Genomic DNA, 12893 nt, shown 5'->3' with positions numbered 1-12893 from the left:
CAGGCTCGCCCGCAGCACCAGCAAACTTGTGCTTTTAATTTTTTTTTCATGCCGCAAGAAAGCGCACCGGTTCCACCGAGATTTAAAATCCGATTGCTATTTTCAAAGTCCAGACTGCTAATTGTTACAGAAAGCTGTGTCTGTGGGGAAGCAGTTAGACCAGGGGTGGGGAGCGTTGATCCTAGAGGGCCGGTGTCCCTGCAGAATTTAGCTCCAAACCTAATCAAACACTCCTGAAGCGGCTAATCAAGGTCTTCAGGATGCAGTTAGGTATTTTTGGTTTTGTTTGTTTCTCTACAGGAGAGTGGCCCTCCAGGACAAACGTTTCCGACCCATGAGTTTGACAGTGGGGTTGGATCCCAGTGAATTTTCGTCTCTGGCCCCTCGGTCAAAAGGAAAAGACATGGGAAAACTGCCGAAACCCGGGATTGAACCAGGGACCTTTAGATCTTCAGTCTAACGCTCTCCCAACTGAGCTATTTCGGCCACACCCTCACACAGTTTAGCCAACGGGGATTACCGTGAGACCACCCGTCACTTTGCAAGAAGAGCAGAGCTGAGCTCCCAGAGAACAAATGAGGCTGGCCCGTACGGGGATCGAACCCGCGACCTTGGCGTTATTAGCACCACGCTCTAACCAACTGAGCTAACCGGCCTGGCTTTGCTTGGGCTTCTGCCCAATTGACCAAAAACTTTCTGATTGCTCGTGACCCTAAAGAGACAAAACGGCTTCGGGGTCAAGCTTCATCATGGGCTCGTCCGGGATTTGAACCCGGGACCTCTCGCACCCAAAGCGAGAATCATACCCCTAGACCAACGAGCCTGCCTGCGCATGTGCCTAGCCGAGAAAAAAAGAACAACTTCAGCAACAACCAAGGAAGGAATATGAACTAACATGGAAGTAATCAAACACCTCGAGACAGTGTCAAAGGCAAACGAAGGAAAGTTGGCCTCTTACTGGATTTAAAAACGGAGCTGGACCTAACATGTAGAGGGATATTAGGGTGGACAGCTGAAAGGGTCAGACTCTCAGTCCCGCCGGCAGCACCGACGAACTTGTGCTTTTTCTTTTCATGTTGCAAGAAAGCACACAGGTTCCACCGAGATTTGAACTCGGATCACTGGATTCAAAGTCCAGAGTGCTAACCGTTACACCATGGAACCAACACTGCTTTGTCGGCGGCCGTCTGGCAGGCAGGTAACGCTGTGTCTGTGGGGAGCGTTGATCCTAGAGGGCCGGTGTCCCTGCAGAATTTAGCTCCAAACCTAATCAAACACGCCTGAAGCAGCTAATCAAGTTCTTCAGGATGGAAGGAACCTTGACAGGGGCAGCTGTTGGTCACAGGGCCGCAAAGACTAAATCACTTACAGGCTCGCCCGCAGCACCAGCAAACTTGTGCTTTTAATTTTTTTTTTATGCCGCAAGAAAGCGCACCGGTTCCACCGAGATTTATACTCCGATTGCTATTTTCAAAGTCCAGACTGCTAATTGTTACAGAAAGCTGTGTCTGTGGGGAAGCAGTTAGACCAGGGGTGGGGAGCGTTGATCCTAGAGGGCCGGTGTCCCTGCAGAATTTAGCTCCAAACCTAATCAAACACTCCTGAAGCGGCTAATCAAGGTCTTCAGGATGCAGTTAGGTATTTTTGGTTTTGTTTGTTTCTCTACAGGAGAGTGGCCCTCCAGGATCAACGTTTCCGACCCCTGAGTTTGACAGTGGGGTTGGATCCCAGTGAATTTTCGTCTCTGGCCCCTCGGTCAAAAGGAAAAGACATGGGACAACTGCCGAAACCCGGGATTGAACCAGGGACCTTTAGATCTTCAGTCTAACGCTCTCCCAACTGAGCTATTTCGGCCACACCCTCACACAGTTTAGCCAACAGGGATTACCGTGAGACCACCCGTCACTTTGCAAGAAGAGCAGAGCTGAGCTCCCAGAGAACAAATGAGGCTGGCCCGTACGGGGATCGAACCCGCGACCTTGGCGTTATTAGCACCACGCTCTAACCAACTGAGCTAACCGGCCTGGCTTTGCTTGGGCTTCTGCCCAATTGACCAAAAACTTTCTGATTGCTCGTGACCCTAAAGAGACAAAACGGCTTCGGGGTCAAGCTTCATCATGGGCTCGTCCGGGATTTGAACCCGGGACCTCTCGCACCCAAAGCGAGAATCATACCCCTAGACCAACGAGCCTGCCTGCGCATGTGCCTAGCCGAGAAAAAAAGAACAACTTCAGCAACAACCAAGGAAGGAATATGAACTAACATGGAAGTAATCAAACACCTCGAGACAGTGTCAAAGGCAAACGAAGGAAAGTTGGCCTCTTACTGGATTTAAAAACGGAGCTGGACCTAACATGTAGAGGGATATTAGGGTGGACAGCTGAAAGGGTCAGACTCTCAGTCCCGCCGGCAGCACCGACGAACTTGTGCTTTTTCTTTTCATGTTGCAAGAAAGCACACAGGTTCCACCGAGATTTGAACTCGGATCACTGGATTCAAAGTCCAGAGTGCTAACCGTTACACCATGGAACCAACACTGCTTTGTCGGCGGCCGTCTGGCAGGCAGGTAACGCTGTGTCTGTGGGGAGCGTTGATCCTAGAGGGCCGGTGTCCCTGCAGAATTTAGCTCCAAACCTAATCAAACACGCCTGAAGCAGCTAATCAAGTTCTTCAGGATGGAAGGAACCTTGACAGGGGCAGCTGTTGGTCACAGGGCCGCAAAGACTAAATCACTTACAGGCTCGCCCGCAGCACCAGCAAACTTGTGCTTTTAATTTTTTTTTCATGCCGCAAGAAAGCGCACCGGTTCCACCGAGATTTAAAATCCGATTGCTATTTTCAAAGTCCAGACTGCTAATTGTTACAGAAAGCTGTGTCTGTGGGGAAGCAGTTAGACCAGGGGTGGGGAGCGTTGATCCTAGAGGGCCGGTGTCCCTGCAGAATTTAGCTCCAAACCTAATCAAACACTCCTGAAGCGGCTAATCAAGGTCTTCAGGATGCAGTTAGGTATTTTTGGTTTTGTTTGTTTCTCTACAGGAGAGTGGCCCTCCAGGACAAACGTTTCCGACCCATGAGTTTGACAGTGGGGTTGGATCCCAGTGAATTTTCGTCTCTGGCCCCTCGGTCAAAAGGAAAAGACATGGGACAACTGCCGAAACCCGGGATTGAACCAGGGACCTTTAGATCTTCAGTCTAACGCTCTCCCAACTGAGCTATTTCGGCCACACCCTCACACAGTTTAGCCAACGGGGATTACCGTGAGACCACCCGTCACTTTGCAAGAAGAGCAGAGCTGAGCTCCCAGAGAACAAATGAGGCTGGCCCGTACGGGGATCGAACCCGCGACCTTGGCGTTATTAGCACCACGCTCTAACCAAATGAGCTAACCGGCCTGGCTTTGCTTGGGCTTCTGCCCAATTGACCAAAAACTTTCTGATTGCTCGTGACCCTAAAGAGACAAAACGGCTTCGGGGTCAAGCTTCATCATGGGCTCGTCCGGGATTTGAACCCGGGACCTCTCGCACCCAAAGCGAGAATCATACCCCTAGACCAACGAGCCTGCCTGCGCACGTGCCTAGCCGAGAAAAAAAGAACAACTTCAGCAACAACCAAGGAAGGAATATGAACTAACATGGAAGTAATCAAACACCTCGAGACAGTGTCAAAGGCAAACGAAGGAAAGTTGGCCTCTTACTGGATTTAAAAACGGAGCTGGACCTAACATGTAGAGGGATATTAGGGTGGACAGCTGAAAGGGTCAGACTCTCAGTCCCGCCGGCAGCACCGACGAACTTGTGCTTTTTCTTTTCATGTTGCAAGAAAGCACACAGGTTCCACCGAGATTTGAACTCGGATCACTGGATTCAAAGTCCAGAGTGCTAACCGTTACACCATGGAACCAACACTGCTTTGTAGGCGGCCGTCTGGCAGGCAGGTAGCGCTGTGTCTGTGGGGAGCGTTGATCCTAGAGGGCCGGTGTCCCTGCAGAATTTAGCTCCAAACCTAATCAAACACGCCTGAAGCAGCTAATCAAGTTCTTCAGGATGGAAGGAACCTTGACAGGGGCAGCTGTTGGTCACAGGGCCGCAAAGACTAAATCACTTACAGGCTCGCCCGCAGCACCAGCAAACTTGTGCTTTCAATTTTTTTTTCATGCCGCAAGAAAGCGCACCGGTTCCACCGAGATTTAAAATCCGATTGCTATTTTCAAAGTCCAGACTGCTAATTGTTACAGAAAGCTGTGTCTGTGGGGAAGCAGTTAGACCAGGGGTGGGGAGCGTTGATCCTAGAGGGCCGGTGTCCCTGCAGAATTTAGCTCCAAACCTAATCAAACACTCCTGAAGCGGCTAATCAAGGTCTTCAGGATGCAGTTAGGTATTTTTGGTTTTGTTTGTTTCTCTACAGGAGAGTGGCCCTCCAGGACAAACGTTTCCGACCCATGAGTTTGACAGTGGGGTTGGATCCCAGTGAATTTTCGTCTCTGGCCCCTCGGTCAAAAGGAAAAGACATGGGACAACTGCCAAAACCCGGGATTGAACCACGGACCTTTAGATCTTCAGTCTAACGCCCTCCTAACTGAGCCATTTCGGCCACACTCTCACACAGTTTAGCCAACGGGGATTACCGTGAGACCACCCGTCACTTTGCAAGAAGAGCAGAGCTGAGCTCCCAGAGAACAAATGAGGCTGGCCCGTATGGGGATCGAACCCGCGACCTTGGCGTAATTAGCACCACGCTCTAACCAACTGAGCTAACCGGCCTGGCTTAGCTTGGGCTTCTGCCCAATTGACCAAAAACTTTCTGATTGCTCGTGACCCTAAAGAGACAAAACGGCTTCGGGGTCAAGCTTCATCATGGGCTCGTCCGGGATTTGAACCCGGGACCTCTCGCACCCAAAGCGAGAATCATACCCCTAGACCAACGAGCCTGCCTGCGCATGTGCCTAGCCGAGAAAAAAAGAACAACTTCAGCAACAACCAAGGAAGGAATATGAACTAACATGGAAGTAATCAAACACCTCGAGACAGTGTCAAAGGCAAACGAAGGAAAGTTGGCCTCTTACTGGATTTAAAAACGGAGCTGGACCTAACATGTAGAGGAATATTAGGGTGGACAGCTGAAAGGGTCAGACTCTCAGTCCCGCCCGCAGCACCGACGAACTTGTGCTTTTTCTTTTCATGTTGCAAGAAAGCACACAGGTTCCACCGAGATTTGAACTCGGATCACTGGATTCAAAGTCCAGAGTGCTAACCGTTACACCATGGAACCAACACTGCTTTGTCGGCGGCCGTCTGGCAGGCAGGTAACGCTGTGTCTGTGGGGAGCGTTGATCCTAGAGGGCCGGTGTCCCTGCAGAATTTAGCTCCAAACCTAATCAAACACGCCTGAAGCAGATAATCAAGTTCTTCAGGATGGAAGGAACCTTGACAGGGGCAGCTGTTGGTCACAGGGCCGCAAAGACTAAATCACTTACAGGCTCGTCCGCAGCACCAGCAAACTTGTGCTTTTAATTTTTTTTTCATGCCGCAAGAAAGCGCACCGGTTCCACCGAGATTTAAACTCCGATTGCTATTTTCAAAGTCCAGACTGCTAATTGTTACAGAAAGCTGTGTCTGTGGGGAAGCAGTTAGACCAGGGGTGGGGAGCGTTGATCCTAGAGGGCCGGTGTCCCTGCAGAATTTAGCTCCAAACCTAATCAAACACTCCTGAAGCGGCTAATCAAGGTCTTCAGGATGCAGTTAGGTATTTTTGGTTTTGTTTGTTTCTCTACAGGAGAGTGGCCCACCAGGATCAACGTTTCCGACCCCTGAGTTTGACAGTGGGGTTGGATCCCAGTGAATTTTCGTCTCTGGCCCCTCGGTCAAAAGGGAACGACATGGGACAACTGCCGAAACCCGGGATTGAACCAGGGACCTTTAGATCTTCAGTCTAACGCTCTCCCAACTGAGCTATTTCGGCCACACCCTCACACAGTTTAGCCAACGGGGATTACCGTGAGACCACCCGTCACTTTGCAAGAAGAGCAGAGCTGAGCTCCCAGAGAACAAATGAGGCTGGCCCGTACGGGGATCGAACCCGCGACCTTGGCGTTATAAGGTTATTAGCACCACGCTCTAACCAACTGAGCTAACCGGCCTGGCTTAGCTTGGGCTTCTGCCCAATTGACCAAAAACTTTCTGATTGCTCGTGACCCTAAAGAGACAAAACGGCTTCGGGGTCAAGCTTCATCATGGGCTCGTCCGGGATTTGAACCCGGGACCTCTCGCACCCAAAGCAAGAATCATACCCCTAGACCAACGAGCCTGCCTGCGCATGTGCCTAGCCGAGAAAAAAAGAACAACTTCAGCAACAACCAAGGAAGGAATATGAACTAACATGGAAGTAATCAAACACCTCGAGACAGTGTCAAAGGCAAACGAAGGAAAGTTGGCCTCTTACTGGATTTAAAAACGGAGCTGGACCTAACATGTAGAGGGATATTAGGGTGGACAGCTGAAAGGGTCAGACTCTCAGTCCCGCCCGCAGCACCGACGAACTTGTGCTTTTTCTTTTCATGTTGCAAGAAAGCACACAGGTTCCACCGAGATTTGAACTCGGATCACTGGATTCAAAGTCCAGAATGCTAACCGTTACACCATGGAACCAACACTGCTTTGTAGGCGGCCGTCTGGCAGGCAGGTAGCGCTGTGTCTGTGGGGAGCGTTGATCCTAGAGGGCCGGTGTCCCTGCAGAATTTAGCTCCAAACCTAATCAAACACGCCTGAAGCAGCTAATCAAGTTCTTCAGGATGGAAGGAACCTTGACAGGGGCAGCTGTTGGTCACAGGGCCGCAAAGACTAAATCACTTACAGGCTCGCCCGCAGCACCAGCAAACTTGTGCTTTCAATTTTTTTTTCATGCCGCAAGAAAGCGCACCGGTTCCACCGAGATTTAAAATCCGATTGCTATTTTCAAAGTCCAGACTGCTAATTGTTACAGAAAGCTGTGTCTGTGGGGAAGCAGTTAGACCAGGGGTGGGGAGCGTTGATCCTAGAGGGCCGGTGTCCCTGCAGAATTTAGCTCCAAACCTAATCAAACACTCCTGAAGCGGCTAATCAAGGTCTTCAGGATGCAGTTAGGTATTTTTGGTTTTGTTTGTTTCTCTACAGGAGAGTGGCCCACCAGGATCAACGTTTCCGACCCCTGAGTTTGACAGTGGGGTTGGATCCCAGTGAATTTTCGTCTCTGGCCCCTCGGTCAAAAGGGAACGACATGGGACAACTGCCGAAACCCGGGATTGAACCAGGGACCTTTAGATCTTCAGTCTAACGCTCTCCCAACAAAGCTATTTCGGCCACACCCTCACACAGTTTAGCCAACGGGGATTACCGTGAGACCACCCGTCACTTTGCAAGAAGAGCAGAGCTGAGCTCCCAGAGAACAAATGAGGCTGGCCCGTACGGGGATCGAACCCACGACCTTGGCGTTATTAGCACCACGCTCTAACCAACTGAGCTAACCGGCCTGGCTTAGCTTGGGCTTCTGCCCAATTGACCAAAAACTTTCTGATTGCTCGTGACCCTAAAGAGACAAAACGGCTTCGGGGTCAAGCTTCATCATGGGCTCGTCCGGGATTTGAACCCGGGACCTCTCGCACCCAAAGCAAGAATCATACCCCTAGACCAACGAGCCTGCCTGCGCATGTGCCTAGCCGAGAAAAAAAGAACAACTTCAGCAACAACCAAGGAAGGAATATGAACTAACATGGAAGTAATCAAACACCTCGAGACAGTGTCAAAGGCAAACGAAGGAAAGTTGGCCTCTTACTGGATTTAAAAACGGAGCTGGACCTAACATGTAGAGGGATATTAGGGTGGACAGCTGAAAGGGTCAGACTCTCAGTCCCGCCCGCAGCACCGACGAACTTGTGCTTTTTCTTTTCATGTTGCAAGAAAGCACACAGGTTCCACCGAGATTTGAACTCGGATCACTGGATTCAAAGTCCAGAATGCTAACCGTTACACCATGGAACCAACACTGCTTTGTAGGCGGCCGTCTGGCAGGCAGGTAGCGCTGTGTCTGTGGGGAGCGTTGATCCTAGAGGGCCGGTGTCCCTGCAGAATTTAGCTCCAAACCTAATCAAACACGCCTGAAGCAGCTAATCAAGTTCTTCAGGATGGAAGGAACCTTGACAGGGGCAGCTGTTGGTCACAGGGCCGCAAAGACTAAATCACTTACAGGCTCGCCCGCAGCACCAGCAAACTTGTGCTTTCAATTTTTTTTTCATGCCGCAAGAAAGCGCACCGGTTCCACCGAGATTTAAAATCCGATTGCTATTTTCAAAGTCCAGACTGCTAATTGTTACAGAAAGCTGTGTCTGTGGGGAAGCAGTTAGACCAGGGGTGGGGAGCGTTGATCCTAGAGGGCCGGTGTCCCTGCAGAATTTAGCTCCAAACCTAATCAAACACTCCTGAAGCGGCTAATCAAGGTCTTCAGGATGCAGTTAGGTATTTTTGGTTTTGTTTGTTTCTCTACAGGAGAGTGGCCCTCCAGGATCAACGTTTCCGACCCCTGAGTTTGACAGTGGGGTTGGATCCCAGTGAATTTTCGTCTCTGGCCCCTCGGTCAAAAGGAAACGACATGGGACAACTGCCGAAACCCGGGATTGAACCAGGGACCTTTAGATCTTCAGTCTAACGCTCTCCCAACTGAGCTATTTCGGCCACACCCTCACACAGTTTAGCCAACAGGGATTACCGTGAGACCACCCGTCACTTTGCAAGAAGAGCAGAGCTGAGCTCCCAGAGAACAAATGAGACTGGCCCGTACCGGGATCGAACCCGCGACCTTGGCGTTATTAGCACCACGCTTTAACCAACTGAGCTAACCGGCCTGGCTTTGCTTGGGCTTCTGCCCAATTGACCAAAAACTTTCTGATTACTCGTGACCCTAAAGAGACAAAACGGCTTCGGGGTCAAGCTTCATCATGGGCTCGTCCGGGATTTGAACCCAGGACCTCTCGCACCCAAAGCGAGAATCATACCCCTAGACCAACGAGCCTGCCTGCGCATGTGCCTAGCCGAGAAAAAAAGAACAACTTCAGCAACAACCAAGGAAGGAATACGAACTAACATGGAAGTAATCAAACACCTCGAGACAGTGTCAAAGGCAAACGAAGGAAAGTTGGCCTCTTACTGGATTTAAAAACGGAGCTGGACCTAACATGTAGAGGAATATTAGGGTGGACAGCTGAAAGGGTCAGACTCTCAGTCCCGCCCGCAGCACCGACGAACTTGTGCTTTTTCTTTTCATGTTGCAAGAAAGCACACAGGTTCCACCGAGATTTGAACTCGGATCACTGGATTCAAAGTCCAGAGTGCTAACCGTTACACCATGGAACCAACACTGCTTTGTCGGCGGCCGTCTGGCAGGCAGGTAACGCTGTGTCTGTGGGGAGCGTTGATCCTAGAGGGCCGGTGTCCCTGCAGAATTTAGCTCCAAACCTAATCAAACACGCCTGAAGCAGATAATCAAGTTCTTCAGGATGGAAGGAACCTTGACAGGGGCAGCTGTTGGTCACAGGGCCGCAAAGACTAAATCACTTACAGGCTCGTCCGCAGCACCAGCAAACTTGTGCTTTTAATTTTTTTTTCATGCCGCAAGAAAGCGCACCGGTTCCACCGAGATTTAAACTCCGATTGCTATTTTCAAAGTCCAGACTGCTAATTGTTACAGAAAGCTGTGTCTGTGGGGAAGCAGTTAGACCAGGGGTGGGGAGCGTTGATCCTAGAGGGCCGGTGTCCCTGCAGAATTTAGCTCCAAACCTAATCAAACACTCCTGAAGCGGCTAATCAAGGTCTTCAGGATGCAGTTAGGTATTTTTGGTTTTGTTTGTTTCTCTACAGGAGAGTGGCCCTCCAGGATCAACGTTTCCGACCCCTGAGTTTGACAGTGGGGTTGGATCCCAGTGAATTTTCGTCTCTGGCCCCTCGGTCAAAAGGAAACGACATGGGACAACTGCCGAAACCCGGGATTGAACCAGGGACCTTTAGATCTTCAGTCTAACACTCTCCCAACTGAGCTATTTCGGCCACACCCTCACGCAGTTTAGCCAACGGGGATTACCGTGAGACCACCCGTCACTTTGCAAGAAGAGCAGAGCTGAGCTCCCAGAGAACAAATGAGACTGGCCCGTACCGGGATCGAACCCGCGACCTTGGCGTTATTAGCACCACGCTCTAACCAACTGAGCTAACCGGCCTGGCTTTGCTTGGGCTTCTGCCCAATTGACCAAAAACTTTCTGATTACTCGTGACCCTAAAGAGACAAAACGGCTTCGGGGTCAAGCTTCATCATGGGCTCGTCCGGGATTTGAACCCGGGACCTCTCGCACCCAAAGCGAGAATCATACCCCTAGACCAACGAGCCTGCCTGCGCATGTGCCTAGCCGAGAAAAAAAGAACAACTTCAGCAACAACCAAGGAAGGAATACGAACTAACATGGAAGTAATCAAACACCTCGAGACAGTGTCAAAGGCAAACGAAGGAAAGTTGGCCTCTTACTGGATTTAAAAAAGGAGCTGGACCTAACATGTAGAGGAATATTAGGGTGGACAGCTGAAAGGGTCAGACTCTCAGTCCCGCCCGCAGCACCGACGAACTTGTGCTTTTTCTTTTCATGTTGCAAGAAAGCACACAGGTTCCACCGAGATTTGAACTCGGATCACTGGATTCAAAGTCCAGAGTGCTAACCGTTACACCATGGAACCAACACTGCTTTGTCGGCGGCCGTCTGGCAGGCAGGTAACGCTGTGTCTGTGGGGAGCGTTGATCCTAGAGGGCCGGTGTCCCTGCAGAATTTAGCTCCAAACCTAATCAAACACGCCTGAAGCAGATAATCAAGTTCTTCAGGATGGAAGGAACCTTGACAGGGGCAGCTGTTGGTCACAGGGCCGCAAAGACTAAATCACTTACAGGCTCGTCCGCAGCACCAGCAAACTTGTGCTTTTAATTTTTTTTTCATGCCGCAAGAAAGCGCACCGGTTCCACCGAGATTTAAACTCCGATTGCTATTTTCAAAGTCCAGACTGCTAATTGTTACAGAAAGCTGTGTCTGTGGGGAAGCAGTTAGACCAGGGGTGGGGAGCGTTGATCCTAGAGGGCCGGTGTCCCTGCAGAATTTAGCTCCAAACCTAATCAAACACTCCTGAAGCGGCTAATCAAGGTCTTCAGGATGCAGTTAGGTATTTTTGGTTTTGTTTGTTTCTCTACAGGAGAGTGGCCCTCCAGGATCAACGTTTCCGACCCCTGAGTTTGACAGTGGGGTTGGATCCCAGTGAATTTTCGTCTCTGGCCCCTCGGTCAAAAGGAAACGACATGGGACAAATGCCGAAACCCGGGATTGAACCAGGGACCTTTAGATCTTCAGTCTAACGCTCTCCCAACTGAGCTATTTCGGCCACACCCTCACACAGTTTAGCCAACGGGGATTACCGTGAGACCACCCGTCACTTTGCAAGAAGAGCAGAGCTGAGCTCCCAGAGAACAAATGAGACTGGCCCGTACCGGGATCGAACCCGCGACCTTGGCGTTATTAGCACCACGCTCTAACCAACTGAGCTAACCGGCCTGGCTTTGCTTGGGCTTCTGCCCAATTGACCAAAAACTTTCTGATTACTCGTGACCCTAAAGAGACAAAACGGCTTCGGGGTCAAGCTTCATCATGGGCTCGTCCGGGATTTGAACCCAGGACCTCTCGCACCCAAAGCGAGAATCATACCCCTAGACCAACGAGCCTGCCTGCGCATGTGCCTAGCCGAGAAAAAAAGAACAACTTCAGCAACAACCAAGGAAGGAATACGAACTAACATGGAAGTAATCAAACACCTCGAGACAGTGTCAAAGGCAAACGAAGGAAAGTTGGCCTCTTACTGGATTTAAAAACGGAGCTGGACCTAACATGTAGAGGAATATTAGGGTGGACAGCTGAAAGGGTCAGACTCTCAGTCCCGCCCGCAGCACCGACGAACTTGTGCTTTTTCTTTTCATGTTGCAAGAAAGCACACAGGTTCCACCGAGATTTGAACTCGGATCACTGGATTCAAAGTCCAGAGTGCTAACCGTTACACCATGGAACCAACACTGCTTTGTCGGCGGCCGTCTGGCAGGCAGGTAACGCTGTGTCTGTGGGGAGCGTTGATCCTAGAGGGCCGGTGTCCCTGCAGAATTTAGCTCCAAACCTAATCAAACACGCCTGAAGCAGATAATCAAGTTCTTCAGGATGGAAGGAACCTTGACAGGGGCAGCTGTTGGTCACAGGGCCGCAAAGACTAAATCACTTACAGGCTCGTCCGCAGCACCAGCAAACTTGTGCTTTTAATTTTTTTTTCATGCCGCAAGAAAGCGCACCGGTTCCACCGAGATTTAAACTCCGATTGCTATTTTCAAAGTCCAGACTGCTAATTGTTACAGAAAGCTGTGTCTGTGGGGAAGCAGTTAGACCAGGGGTGGGGAGCGTTGATCCTAGAGGGCCGGTGTCCCTGCAGAATTTAGCTCCAAACCTAATCAAACACTCCTGAAGCGGCTAATCAAGGTCTTCAGGATGCAGTTAGGTATTTTTGGTTTTGTTTGTTTCTCTACAGGAGAGTGGCCCTCCAGGATCAACGTTTCCGACCCCTGAGTTTGACAGTGGGGTTGGATCCCAGTGAATTTTCGTCTCTGGCCCCTCGGTCAAAAGGAAACAACATGGGACAACTGCCGAAACCCGGGATTGAACCAGGGACCTTTAGATCTTCAGTCTAACACTCTCCCAACTGAGCTATTTCGGCCACACCCTCACACAGTTTAGCCAACGGGGATTACCGTGAGACCACCCGTCACTTTGCAAGAAGAGCAGAGCTGAGCTCCCAGAGAAC

The sequence above is a fragment of the Barbus barbus genome (assembly GCF_936440315.1).
Source record: "Barbus barbus genome assembly, chromosome: 37".
NCBI classification, from domain to species: Eukaryota; Metazoa; Chordata; class Actinopteri; order Cypriniformes; family Cyprinidae; genus Barbus; species Barbus barbus.
The sequence above is the reverse complement of the archived record's forward strand: the minus strand, read 5'-3'. Positions refer to the sequence as shown.